This window comes from Dromiciops gliroides, chromosome 1 (assembly GCF_019393635.1).
Source record: "Dromiciops gliroides isolate mDroGli1 chromosome 1, mDroGli1.pri, whole genome shotgun sequence".
Lineage (NCBI taxonomy): Eukaryota > Metazoa > Chordata > Mammalia > Microbiotheria > Microbiotheriidae > Dromiciops > Dromiciops gliroides.
In genome coordinates, this window is record NC_057861.1 from 156,783,997 (window position 1) to 156,798,074 (window position 14,078).

Sequence of the window (14,078 nt, forward strand, 5' to 3'; positions counted from 1 at the left end):
ATTGAATTGAAGATATTGAACTAGTGGACTGCTGAGAACAAGGTCTAGGCAACTCTTTTCCTGCTATCAGAATAAAGGGACTTGTGCTAGTAGAGAAGATTGATGTTTCCCATGGGAAATCCTATCTGCTCTTAGACTCTTAGTTCCCATACAGCTAGACTCATTGCTAGGTTTTATCATTCACCACACATATAATTTATTTTATTCATATAAAGATGAAGATTTACTATAAGTTACAGTCATCTACACAATTTCCCCAACTGCTATAAACCATGGTAAGTTGTGTCCTGGGTAAGTTCCCTACTCCTTGGCTCTGCTAAGATTCTCCAAAAGAGAATGCCCACAGGGGTGGACATATGGGTGAGAGTGATCATGTCACCCTTCAGAGAATAAATTAAACTTCCCTCAAAAATCCTTAAAATCACAACATTAGCAGCATCTCCTAATTAGATGACAACATTACCAGTGGCAACCACAAGTCTACTATTAGTCTGATTACACACAGAATAAGAAATGATTACAGTCACAATTTCTTCCTCATTATCAAAATCCATTGCAATTGATCAAGATGTATCTACCAGTCTACATTCTCTTCTTTAGCCAGGCATTAATGCTTAACCAATCATTATAAATATACTGTTCCACAACCTCTAATGCCCCTTCTTAGTAGGTCAGTTTAACGTTATCTCATTTGACCTTTCTCCTGGCAATTTGTCTACTGATTTCCAGGATGATCCACATGTAGAACTTCCTTTTTTATATGTGCTTTATAATTCCTTCCCAGGTGCTTAGTCAATTTTTCACTAGATTATCTGTACCCCACACATGTACAAAGAAATCCCAAGCCAGACTTCTAGAATAGCATAGCAGAAAGACTTTTTTCATATTTCAAACAACTGTTTCTGCCATAGTGTAGACATAGACTGATTCTTTTTCTCTTCTTTTCAAAGAGGCAAATTTGGGATTGATATTTGGGAATTTTTAAAAATAATTCAAGCTGTCCAAAAGTAATAGGATGAATTCAATTCATGGGATTACTCCCTTGTCTTTTTTGGACATAATTATGTGGAGTAGAATGATACTGATTTGAAGGGATATTCATGTTGAGTTTATAATTGTGGTCAATTAAAACTCAAGATACTAGAAGGGGATGATTAGATGATGTACTAATATAGAACGTAAGCTCCTTAAGGTCAGCAACTCATTTTTTTTGCAGGGCAATGAGGATTAAGTGACTTGCCCAGGGTCACACAGCTAGTAAGTGTCAAGTGTCTGAGGCTGGATTTGAACTCAGGTCCTCCTGAATCCAGGGCTGGTGCTTTATCCACTGCACCACCTAGCTTCCCCAGCAACTCATTTTTGTTTTTTCTCCTCAGTGCCTGGCATAGTACCTGGCAATAATACATACTTAATAAATACTTCCTATATGAATGAATGCTTATTCTGAAGAACAAATGAGTGCGTGAATGAATGAAAACGAACATCAGCCCCTGTATAAACCAGAGGTCTAATAGTGCTCTCTACACCAGAACATGCTATGCATTTGTCAGCTTTATGGCTCTCAGAAATGTTGTGTCTCACAAATCCTGAAAAGAGAAACTTGAAGTCCAATTACCTCAGAAACGACTCATTTGGCCCTCAGACACAGCCTGTGCACTGCAGGACACACTACTTTGCATGCTACTCTACATAAGACATTAGTTGGTATGGTCATAAACAAGTTATAATCCCATAGATCATGAGTTTAGAGTTCAAAGGAACTTTAGGGTTCATATAGTCCAATCCCCTTTGGAAAAATGAGGAAACAATAGCCTTCAGGGGTTTGATGACTCAGCCATGTAAGGGCCTAAAATCCTAGCTATACTGTCTAAAATATCTAATGAGTGGTTGCCAATAAATTAGAAGCTTTAGCAAGAGTATTTAAGTATTTATGAAAGAGCATTAGGATCTAATGATCAGAGAGAAAGGTAAAAATCTAACTATTTCTAAGAAAACCCATCATCCAACCTGCCATGGCGAGGTCAGGAACAAAAAGGAGCCAATGCTTCCTGCTTCCTCCCCGAAGCCTCTTGTGAAACTGGGAACATCCCATCCACATGCACACAGAACTCCAAGCTAATTGGCTGGTAGCTTTGATAGACAATACCCACAAGCAAACGTCACTTTCTGACGCCAAGGAAAAGCCGCATGGCTTGCCCTCAGAAGCCTTCTCCCTTCTCCTCATGGCGGAGCTTTCCTCCAGTATCTCTCCAGCAGGTGGCATCACTCCAATCGTTACAGCCAGCATGATAAAGGTAGTAGTAGCAGAGCTGGGAATTGACTCCAAATGCAAGACTCTTTCTTGGGTATTATTGTTTTATTATCTGATTTTTTTGAACTTCAGTTTCCTTCTCTATGAAATAGGCAGAGGTCTATCTATGTTACTTCTGTTCTAAGGCTCTTGTGAAGATTAATGGAGATAATATTTGTAAAATTCATTGTAAAACCTGAAAACATGAAATAAATGTTAGTTACCATTCTAGTTATTATTCTAAATGCATCCAAAAGGTATTGGTAAAAATAAATTGCACAATGGAAACTGCTAACATGGAAACTAGCCTTGGATGTTAGAAATATCCTCTATCTGAACAAGAATGGCCTTGATGGCAATGAGCCAGGAGTTATCATACAGTAGTGCATTATTTAGTAGTTAATTAAATGTCATCAGCAAGCAGACCAAAATTCTGCACAACAGGAGTCACTATTTGCAACATTAACATTATAAATTCACTAAATCACACAAGATTAGTATTGGAAGAGACTTAAGAGGCCACCCAGTTCAACTGATATCTGAACAAAGAAAGGCCCATCCACTAAAGTCCTCTCTTCAAGGTGACATGAAGCAATATGCTTTCATAAAGTATAAGCTGTTCCAAATTAACCTAATTTTTGTCTTTGACAAAATTGGCTATACTGGTAGATCAGGGGAATGCTAGAGATATTGCTTACCTCGATTTTAGCAAATCATGTGACATCCTTTCAAATGAGTTTCATAGCAGAAAAATGGAGAGGTGTGGACTAGATTCAGTATCCCTTTAATTTTCCAGACATTCACCAATTATCCCCTTAAGAACACATTCTAGAACTTGTCAAACTCACTGGTCTTTAACAGAATCATAGAACTGACAGAATTTGAGAGTGAAAAGAGACTTTACAGGCCATCTATTCCAATCCATGACTGAAAAACAAATACATACATGTATAGGTCATATACTTTATTTTTTTTTTTTTGCTTTTAGAAATAGAAATATTTCCTTTTATAATCCTGAGGTATCATTATCTTTTTTGAGATACTATTAGTACCTTGTTTTTCTGTTTGAATTCCTATCATTCTTTGCATTATTCACTTTTTTTGTTGTTTGTTTTTTTTGGTGGGGCAATTGGGGTTAAGTGACTTGCCCAGGGTCACACAGCTAGTTAAGTGTCAAGTGTCTGAGGCTGGATTTGAACTCAGGTCCTCCTGAATCCAGGGCCAATGCTTTATCTACTGCACCACCTAGCTGTCCCCCCATTATTCATTTTTGAGGTTGAGATTTTGTACAAAGTAGCTCTGCAGTAATAAAAGCATTAAAAGTCAATTCCTTCTGTATCGCTTGGAATGATGCCCCCTGCTGGAGACTTACTGTAAAAAAGCTCTGCCATGAGTAGAAGGCCTCTGAGTGCAAGCCATGCAGTCAAGGTCCTTAGCGTCAGGAAGTGATGTTTGCTCATGGGTACTGTCTATCAAGGCTATCAGCCAATCAACTTGAGGAGCCTCCCATTTCTGGGAGGAGGACACAAAGTAGGAAGCAGACGTGGGAGAAGGGGTTCTATCTCTTTTGGTTCCTGACCTCACCATGGTGGGTCAGACGAGAGGGTCTCTTAGAAATAGTTAGATTTTTACCTTTCTCTCTGATCCTAATGCTCTGTAATAAATACTTAAACACTTAAATACTCTTGATAAAGCTTATAATTTATTGGTGACCACTCATTAGATTTTAGATAGTATAGCTAGAATTTTAGCCCCTTACGCTTCCTAGCTTGTTTTTACTGATACCTATACCACCAGTCAGGTGTTTGAAAGATCATTTTTGGTCCCAATAACAAGAATAGACACAAAATAAGAGTCTCCAGTGTTTGTGAGGTACTTGCCTACCCAGGGGAAGCTGGTTTATGGTTCGCAATGAGACATACCAACAAACCTGGAACTACACAGCCTACATATCCAGGTGAGTGACAAACATTTCTTTTAGGAATATGGGTAAGTAAGCTCAGCTTCAGGGTATATGTCAGCTCTTTTAGCCTGACTTTAGAATTGATGTCTTCTGTTATATATTGCAGTCATATATTCTGAGTGAAAGAAACTGCATGAATCTTATTTTGGTGTGCTTCCAAAAGGCTGGCCCATTTGTTGTCATTGCCTATAAAACCTAGACAGCCTTCTCCTCCCTTTGTATTTGTTAAAGCCTGCTGATGACTCCTTGGTTTGATTTTAAACATTTCTCATTTTATTCTGTCACTGAACCATCTGTTTAGTCTTCTTGGTACTTTCTAGCTGTGGGACTCGATGTACTAACCCCCGTTTAATCTTGTTTATGCTCCTGTCTTACAGCTAACAGTGTTTGTGACAGCTGCACTTACACTAGTTTCTGGATTGCCAAACATGCTCTGCAATGAGGTGGCACAGTAGATAAAGGACTGGTTCTGGAATCAGAGAAAACCTGTGTTCAAATCCTCCCTCAGAAAATATCAGCTGTGTGATGCTGGGCAAGTCACTTGATCTCTGTCAGCCTCAGTTTCTTTATCTGTAAAAATGAAGATAATAATAGCAGCATTGTTGTGAGGATCAAATGAGATAACACTTGAAGCCCTCGGTGAAACTTATTGTACCAATAATGATGATTATGACAATGACTACAATGACATAAATGCCCTTATGCACCAGGACCAGAATTATGAGAAGTAAGGCATCATATAGTACCATAGAGTTAGACCTAGAAGGATTTAACTGTAGGTCATCTAAGCCAACCATTTTATTTTATAGATGACAAAACTGTTCCCTTCAGAAGTGACATGACTTGTCCAGGGTTACATCGGGAACATGTCAGTGGCAGAGATAGAATCTGAAGCCATAACAGTCACCACTGAAAGTCTATAGGGCTTGGAATCAGAAATTATGTTTTCAAGTTCTACCATTTATTAATTTTGTGATCTACAATTCCCAAAGGCTTGGAGGGATGGAGGATAGAGAATGGAGTATTTAGCTCTTCCCAAAGTCTTCACTTCTTGTTTGTTTGTTTCTTTGTTTTTTGGTGAGGCAATGGGGTTAAGTGACTTGCCCAGGGTCACGCAGCTAGTAAGTGTTAAGTGTCTGAGGCCAGATTTGAACTCAGGTTCTCCTGAATCTAGGGTTGGTGCTCTATCCACTGTGCCGCCTAGCAGCCCCAAAGTCTTCATTTCTAAAGGGCAGAAATCAGAATTTCAGCTCACTCCATTTTGTCTCTGCAGCTCTGCCTGTTTTCAACTCCACAGAATAAGATGCCCTCAGTCAGGTAAACCCTAGGTTCATTCCATTTCTCCTATTTTCCAAGTTCCTTTGTGTGTTGTCTTCTCCTATCAGACTGTGAGTTTCTGGAAAGGAAGAATTGTCTTTCTTCCTTTCTTTTTTAAAAATTATATCCACAGAAATTAACACAATGTCTGGTACAGAGTGAGCACTCATTCAATATTTATTGAATTGAATTGAATCGAATTGAATTGCTCATCCTCAATTTCCTACTCTATAAAATGGGGCAATAATAGGGCTTTTTGAAGATCAAGTGAGATGATGTATGTGAAGCACTTTTTAATTGTAAAGTGTTTAGGTCTATGGTTGAAGCACAAAGTTCCAATCAAGCTTAGATCCTTTATGGGGTTTCTTAATCATTTTTATATGTCTTGAAATCTTTTCAAAATCTAGTGAAGGCCACAAGCCCCTTCTCAAAATAAAGTTTTTTAAATACATAAAATAAAATGCATAGGAATTTATAAAATACAAAGAAAGCCAGTTATATTGAAAATATAGTTTTCAAAATATTTTTAAAAGGTTCACATACCCCAGATTAAGACCTCTTCCTATCTACCTCAAGAACAATTGGAAAGTACATAAGGACTTATAGGAATATAAGTAAAAACACTCTTAACAGCAAGAAAGATTTAGCTAATCTAAATGAGATTGTTTATGATTGATCTATATAAATACATTAAAATGATAATACTAATTTAATTTATATATTTAGTACTATGCTAACAAAATTACAAAGAGGCTACTTTATAGAAGTAGTAAAAAAAATAAAAGAAAGGAAAAAAAAGAAAAGAACAAAATTCCTCTAAAGGAACAAAATACCAAGCCTCTAAAGGGAAACAATGAAAAGAAGTAGTAATAAAGGAGCCTTATATTAATTTTCTTTCCAGGCTATAAAATGAAGCAGTAATCATCAATAATATTTGGTAATGGATTTTTTTTAAAAAACAATAGACTAAGAAAAATGGGGCCAGAATCAATCTCATATCATATATCATATCACATCACAGTAAATCCTATAATTGTGTATATATACATATATATATATATGTATATATATACATACATACATACACAACATAAAAATGGCATTAGATAAAACTAAGAATATAAACTATGAGAGCAAGGACTCTTTATTTATTCTTTTTTGTGAGGCAATTGGGATTATGTGACTTGCCCAGGGTCACACAGCTAGTGTCAAATGTCTGAGTCCAGATTTGAACTCAGGTCCTTCTGACTCCAGGGCCAGTACTCTATCCATTGCACCACTTAGCTGTTCTCTCTTAAGGACTCTTTATTTGACAAGAACTACTGGTAAATCTGGAAAAGTAGAAAGCAGTTTGGAAGAAATTAGCTTGAAACCAACATCTTATACCATATTTAGCAACAAACTACAAATGGATATACAACATAAATATAAAAAAGTTATAAAATGAAAAAGTATATAGAACATTTTACAACTGTGATTGATAAAATCAAACAATAAGATCTTATGATTATAAGTTTACGGCTAGAGGTGGGCCTTAGAGGTAATTAAGTGCAACCCCATAATTTTTCAGGTGAGGCAACTGAATCTCATAAAAGTTAGATGACTTGTTCAGAGTCACATAACTAAGAAATTGCTGAAATAGCATTTGAACCCAGAGAAGTTAAGTGGTGCATTGGATAGAGCAAAGGGCCCAGAGTTAGGAAGACTCATCTTCCTGAGTTCAAATCTCACCTCAAACTTTTATTAGCTGGGTGACCCTAGGTAAGTCACCTAACTCAGCTTCACTTCTTCATCTGCAAAATGAGGTAGAGAGTGGCAAACCACTCTTGTATCTTTACCTAGAAAACCCCAAGTGGAATCACAAAGAGTCATATACAACTGAAAAATGACTGGACAACTTTTTGATCCCAAGTGCAGCATCTTTCTACTCCACCATATGCTTTTGAAGGCATTTGCATTGAGATGATTATAGAAAACACTTTCAACTACCTACTATTTAAAAAGATTTTCATTATCAAATCAAAGTATATAAAAAGAGAAAAGAGAACTTATCATTGGGAAAGATATCCACATTGAATATTTCTGATAAGTATCTTCTATTTTTTTTTTTTTTGGTGAGGCAATTGGGGTTAAGTGACTTGCCCAGGGTCACACAGCTAGTAAGTGTCAAGTATTTGCGGCCAAATTTGAACTCGGGTACTCCTGAATCCAGGGCCATAGCTTTATCCACTGCACCATCTACCTGCCCCAAGTATCTTCTATTTAAATTGATAAAAATATATTAGAGCAAGAGCCAATGTGGTCAAAAGGCATTAAAAGCAATGTAATTTTTTTTTGCTTTTCCTAATTGTTTTTCTTTTTTTTCTTTAAAAATATTTATTTATTTTATTTTTTCTCAATTATATGTAAAGATATTTTTTGAGTTCCAAATTTTTCTCCCATCCTCTCTTCCCTCCCTGCTCCTGAAGCCAGTAAGCAATTTGATATAGGTTATTCATTACAATCATGTTGAACATATTTCCACATTAATCAGAACAGAAGGAAAGGAAAAAATACAAGAAAAAATCAATAAGAACAACAACAAAAAAGCAACAACAAAAGTGTATATGCTTTAGTCTGCATCCAGACTCCATACTTCTTTTTGTGAATGTGGAGAGCATTTTCCACCAAAAGTCTTTTGGTATTGTCTTGAATCATTGAATTGCTGAGAAGAGCCAAGTCCATCACAGTTGATCATCACAAAATGTTGTTGATATTATGTACAATGATCCCTTGGTTCTGCTTATTTCACTCAGCATCAATTCATGTAAGTCTTTCCAGCTTTTTCTGAAATCCATCTGCTTATAATTTCTTACAGCACAATAAGTGTTTCATTACATTTATATCCCACAATTTGTTCAGCCATTCCCCAGTTGATGGGCATCACCTCAATTTCCAATTCTTTGCTACCACAAAAAGAGCAGGTATAATTATTTTTGTACATGTGGGTCCTTTTCCCTTTTCCATGTTTTCTTTTGGATATAGACTGAGTAGTGGTATTGCTGGCTCAAAGGGTATGCACAATTTTAAAGCCTTTTGGGCATGGTTACATGAAAATATTTATATCTCTACTTTTTTTTGGTAACAAAGAACTATATTTTAAATGTATCACAAATGATGTTATATAGAAATGAAAAAATATTATTATATCATAAAAATGATGAATATGAAGAATATAAAGACACTTGGGAATACCTGTATGAATTGATACAAAATCAAGTAGATATAATCAATACAGCTACAAATAGCTATAACAATATAAAAGAAAGCAATATTGAAAAAAAATCAAAACTCTGATCAATGCAGTGACCAGTATTAATTTTTTTTTTTTTTGGTGAGGCAATTGGGGTTAAGTGATTTGCCCAGGGTCACACAGCTAGTAAGTGTCAAGCGTCTGAGGCCGGATTTGAATTCAGGCCCTCCTGAATCCAGGGCCGGTGCTCTATCCACTGTGCCACCTAGCTACCCCCAGTATTAATTTTAGAAGAATGAAATATACCTTCCCATCTTGGCAAAGAGATGATACACTCCAAGTGAAGAGTGAAATAAAATGCTGTTGTTATTGTTTCTGTTGAGGTTTGTTTAACTTTTTTTTTTTCAACCTGCACTTTTTTGGTACAAAGAAAGGTTCTATTGGTCAAGGGAAAGTTGGAAAATAATAATGATAAGGTTGATGCACAAGAAACTATGTTTCAATACAATTTTAAAATAAAAGCAAAAAATTATCTAAAATATTCCCAAACTCAACCATGATCATTATGTGCTGATAGAGGAAATAATTTCCTTTGTTGGCTAAATTCCTAGAAAATTCCATCTACCTTCATTGTCTTGACTTGCTCTCCTTTCACTTATTTCTGATCTCTTGGCACTTTGGCTTTTGACCTCATAATTCAACTAAAACTTCTCTCTATAAAGTTACCACTTATCTCTTAACTGATAAATATGATGGTCTTTCTCTTAATACTTAACTTATTGACTTCCATGAGGCATTTGTCATTATTGATCCTGCTCTATTCATTAGTCTTTTTTTCTGTCTATTCATGACACTTATCTTTCCTAATTCTCCTACTATCTATATTAATAATATTTCTCACTATTGTTTGTTGGTACACCATCAATATCATACTCCCTAAATGTGGGTGAAATGCAAAATTCTATCTTAAGTTTTTTTATGTTTTTTTTCACTCTCTCTTTCTTGATGACTTCATGAATTATTGTGGATTAATTATAATTTCTACATAGATCACTGAATTATATATCCAGTCCCATTCTTTTCTTCTGAGCTCCAGTTCCCTGTCAACAATTGTCCAATGTACATTTCAAACTGGATATGCTATAAAAATTTCAAACTTGACATGTCCAAACCAGAGCTTATTCTCTTCTCCCTGCCCCCATTCCTACTCCTCTAATAATCCTCCATATTTATATCGAAGGCATCATTATTCACCTAGTCACCCAAACTCTTTACCTCAGTGTAGTCATTTACTTTTTACTTTCCTTCATAGACAGTGACTTGCCAAATTTTGCCATTTTGACTCCCATAAGATCTCACATCATTCCCCATAGCGGTAAAGACATAACTACCACCCGATTCGAACTTTTCCTGGACTACTTTAATGGTCTTCTATTTGGGCGTCCTGCCTGAAATCATTCCCCACTCAAATTACATAGCTGCCAAAGTAATTTTCTTTAAACACATGTTAGAAGATGTTATCCTCCAATGTCCATATTTCCTATAACCTCCAAGGCAGAAGTATAAACTTTTCTGTTTGGTTAAAAAAAAAAAAAAAACAACCTTTCACAACCTGTCCTAACCTACATTTTCATCATAATTACAAATTTCTCCTTTTTTTATTCTACAGAACAAACTGACCTTTTTTTTCTGTTCCATATACATCTTCTATCTTTATGACTTCACCCTGACTACTCCCCTTTCCATGCCTGGATGCACCCCCTTTTCATCTTTTCCTCATGGAATCCTTCACTTCAAGACTCAGCTGATGCAAAATCTTTGTGAAGCCTTTGTCGATGCTTTTAATTGCTAGTACCTTCACTCTCTACCTGATATTTATTCTCTGTATATTTATATATGTAAATGTTGTCTCCTGTGACATATTCTAAGTTTCTTGAGAGAAGAGACCACTTTCTTCTTTGTCTTTACATCCCTACACCTAGCAGAGTCCTAGTACATTGCAGGCATTTAATATATGCTTGTTCATTGATTATGTGGTTTGGGTTCAGAGATGCTAAGAGCCACCTGTCTCCCCCAAAATAAACTCCCTATCTGCTAACTGATGCCTAAAACTCTACCATTTGCTCTTCATTCTCTCAGGTAAAGAATTTTATCCCTATTAAAATTAAAACATTCATTTGGAGAAGAAACATTTTAGTCTATCAGCCATTTAAGTACTACAAATGAATTTTGAATCTTTTTTTTTTTGGTGCAAAGGTTGTTTTTTTTTTTTAATTTTATGTTATCACTCTTTCATAAGTCAACTCCCTGCTTCGATGTTTTAGGGGAGAAGAAATGACAAGAGACAGGTCCCAGGACTTGTGCAAGGGAGGCTGCCCAGAAGCACTGAGCAGAAAATTTACCCAGACCCCCCCCACCCCCGAAAAAAAAAAAAAAAAAACTTGTCCAGGTCACCTGTCAACCAGGCAGTTTGTGAGCTTGGTCAGAACTCTGCAGATCACAAGGCAAATCAGATTTTTTATTCTTCTTAGAATTTTATTTTCCAAATTACATGTAAAAACAAATTTTGACATCATCTTTTTTTTAAACTTTTTGTTCCAACTTCTCTTCCTCCCTCCCTTCCCACTCCCCACCCACAAAACTCAAGCAATTCAATATAAGTTATACATGAGTAGTCATAGACTCTGGGGTCTGCTCTCCAGGGGCTCTGCTCAGTTGTCTCCAGTAGGCCCTGTGAGGGCCGTGTGTCCATAGTTGAGTAGTAATGGGTGTCTGCTACAAGATGGGGAAGCCAGGCCCACCTTGTCCTATTCCTGACCTTGGCTTATGTGTCAGGAAGAGGATAGCCTTTCTACCAGGCTAGTTCCAAGGCCAGAACCTTCTAGTCCTCTCCTGAGGACAATTTTTGAGATCAGTAAGGACGACATTTTGAGAGCATTAAGAACAAAAGAAGGGGAGGACTAAAAATAAAAGGGTGATGGGCATTGAGGCACAGGAATTTTTAAAAAGTAATTGTATTGAAAATAAAGCATCTATTTATTCTTCTGTCCCCAACCTCTGTTCAGACCCTGTCTGTACCTGAACTTGCTCCTCATTGTACTGACTAATAAGCTTCACATTTGTGCTTATGCATTTTTAAATTAAACCATATCAAAATAATATGAAGGATTAATACTAATAGTATGTGGTAAAATAGATAATAACTTTATTATTCATAATAGTAATAACAATAATAACTCTCAAAGTCAACCCATTCTCCATGTAGTGGTAGGGAAAAATCAAAGGCCTCCAATATTGTCCATGAGTCTTTCTTTCTTTCTTTCTTTTTTTTTTTTTTTTGGTGAGGCAGTTGGGGTTAAGTGACTTCCCTAGGGTCTCACAACTAGTAAGTGTTAAGTGTCTGAGGCTGGATTTGAACTCAGGTCCTCCTGACTCCAGGGCCAGTGCTCTATCCACTGCGCCCCCTAGCTGCCCCCAGGTGTTTTTCTGGATGAGGATATAGGAGTGGTTTGCCATTTCCTTCTCTAATGGACTGAGGCAAACAGAAGTTAAGTGGCTTGCTTAGGGTTACAGAGCTAGTAAGTGTCTGAGGTTTGATTTGAACTCAAGTCTTCCTGACTCCAAGCCCAATGTTCTATTTACTGAGCTACCTAGCTTCCTCATATATATATATATATATATATATATATATATATATATATATATATATATATATATATGGACCAGCACAATTTCCACAGTATCAAAGCAGTATGTAAGGAATGCCAGTCCAAGTGATGGATAGTAGGGACTTGGCATTGTGTGCCCTTAGATTATTATAGTAGCTGTGAAGATCTATAAGGAGGGGGGAAGGAATGAAGGGAAAAAGCATTTATATACCATCTACCCTACTATGTTTCTGTCACTGTACTAAGCACTTTAAGCCAGGAAAGAACCATGAAACGATTGTCAATTGGGCTATGGCAATATCACTTATTGGGTTATGGTATGCTAGTCTACATGATAGAACTCTTCCTTTGAATGTAATAAATAGGTGGGGCAGCACTGTCATCTAGGCTAGCATTACTTGAAATATCAGGATTTTGTTTAACATGGAGGAGAATAGAATGAGTGGCACTCATTAATGCTCTGGTATCATGAGAAGAAAAAATATAATAGAATTAATCAGAAATAATAATATCCAAGGAAGTGCTAGAGACAGTTCAAACTGCCAAACCAGAGCCAATTGTTAAATTTTCAGTGTGAGCATTTATAGCTCTGAAATCCTCAAATGCTACAAATCAGGACTTGGTTTACTGTTTTCTTCCCCTTAATTGTCCAGGCAAAGGCAAGTGATGGAGAAAATGTTAACCTTGCAGATTAAACTTAAAAGTGTGTCCAAAATACTTGCCCACCCCTCTGCCTCTCCCCCAGAGACCTGGTTGTTAAAAATTTACCATCACACCCCTGTCAATATCCCACAAGCTAAAAATGCTTCAGTACAGATGGTCATAACTATTGAAGTAGACATACTGCAAATGTGCATAAAATGGAATAAAGAGAAGGGGATCAAGGACATTTGTGGAGGAGTTAACCTTGGTAAAGAGAAAGGCTGCACCACTATTGGAGATGAGGAAAGGAGGACATAGTAGTGGATGATGTGAAGAGATTTTTTAATCTTAAAAAAAAAAGAGAGAGAAGAGGTCTCACCACTAATGGCCTCAATTTTTTCAGTAAAGTATGAGGCAAAATTCTTAGGGGAGAGATCATGAAAAAAAGGATGGAGTAAAAAAGAGATTTGTAATAGCTTCTAAGGGAAGTGAAATAGGGACATAACTAAGAGAACTTCCTTGCTACAGTGTGGGTCCAGCTGATAATAGGATATTAGATAACATAGTTTGCCCAGTAAATATAGTTATATGACTCTTTCTCTGTCTTTCTGTCTCTCTGTCTTTCTCTGTCTCTCTGTCTCTCTCCCTTCTCTAGAACATAGTAGGGTAGACATTGGGAATTCAAAGCAAGAGCTTGGCAAAGAATGAGTGGTAATAGAACAAAAGGGGTAGAGGATTAAGGAGTAGAGGAGAGAGTGAAATCAAATTGATTACTCTTGGGGATAAAACTGAGAAAGGAGAAAAATTAATTCAGGGTTGAGGCAATGTGTCTGAGAGAATACTGAGAGGCAGGAAATTGGAGCCCAGAATAAGAGTAAAGAATAGATTTAAAAGGGATGAAACATAGTGGGAGAAGGATTATTATAAGATTAAAGGCATGCTCACACTAATAACAAAAACTTCAGA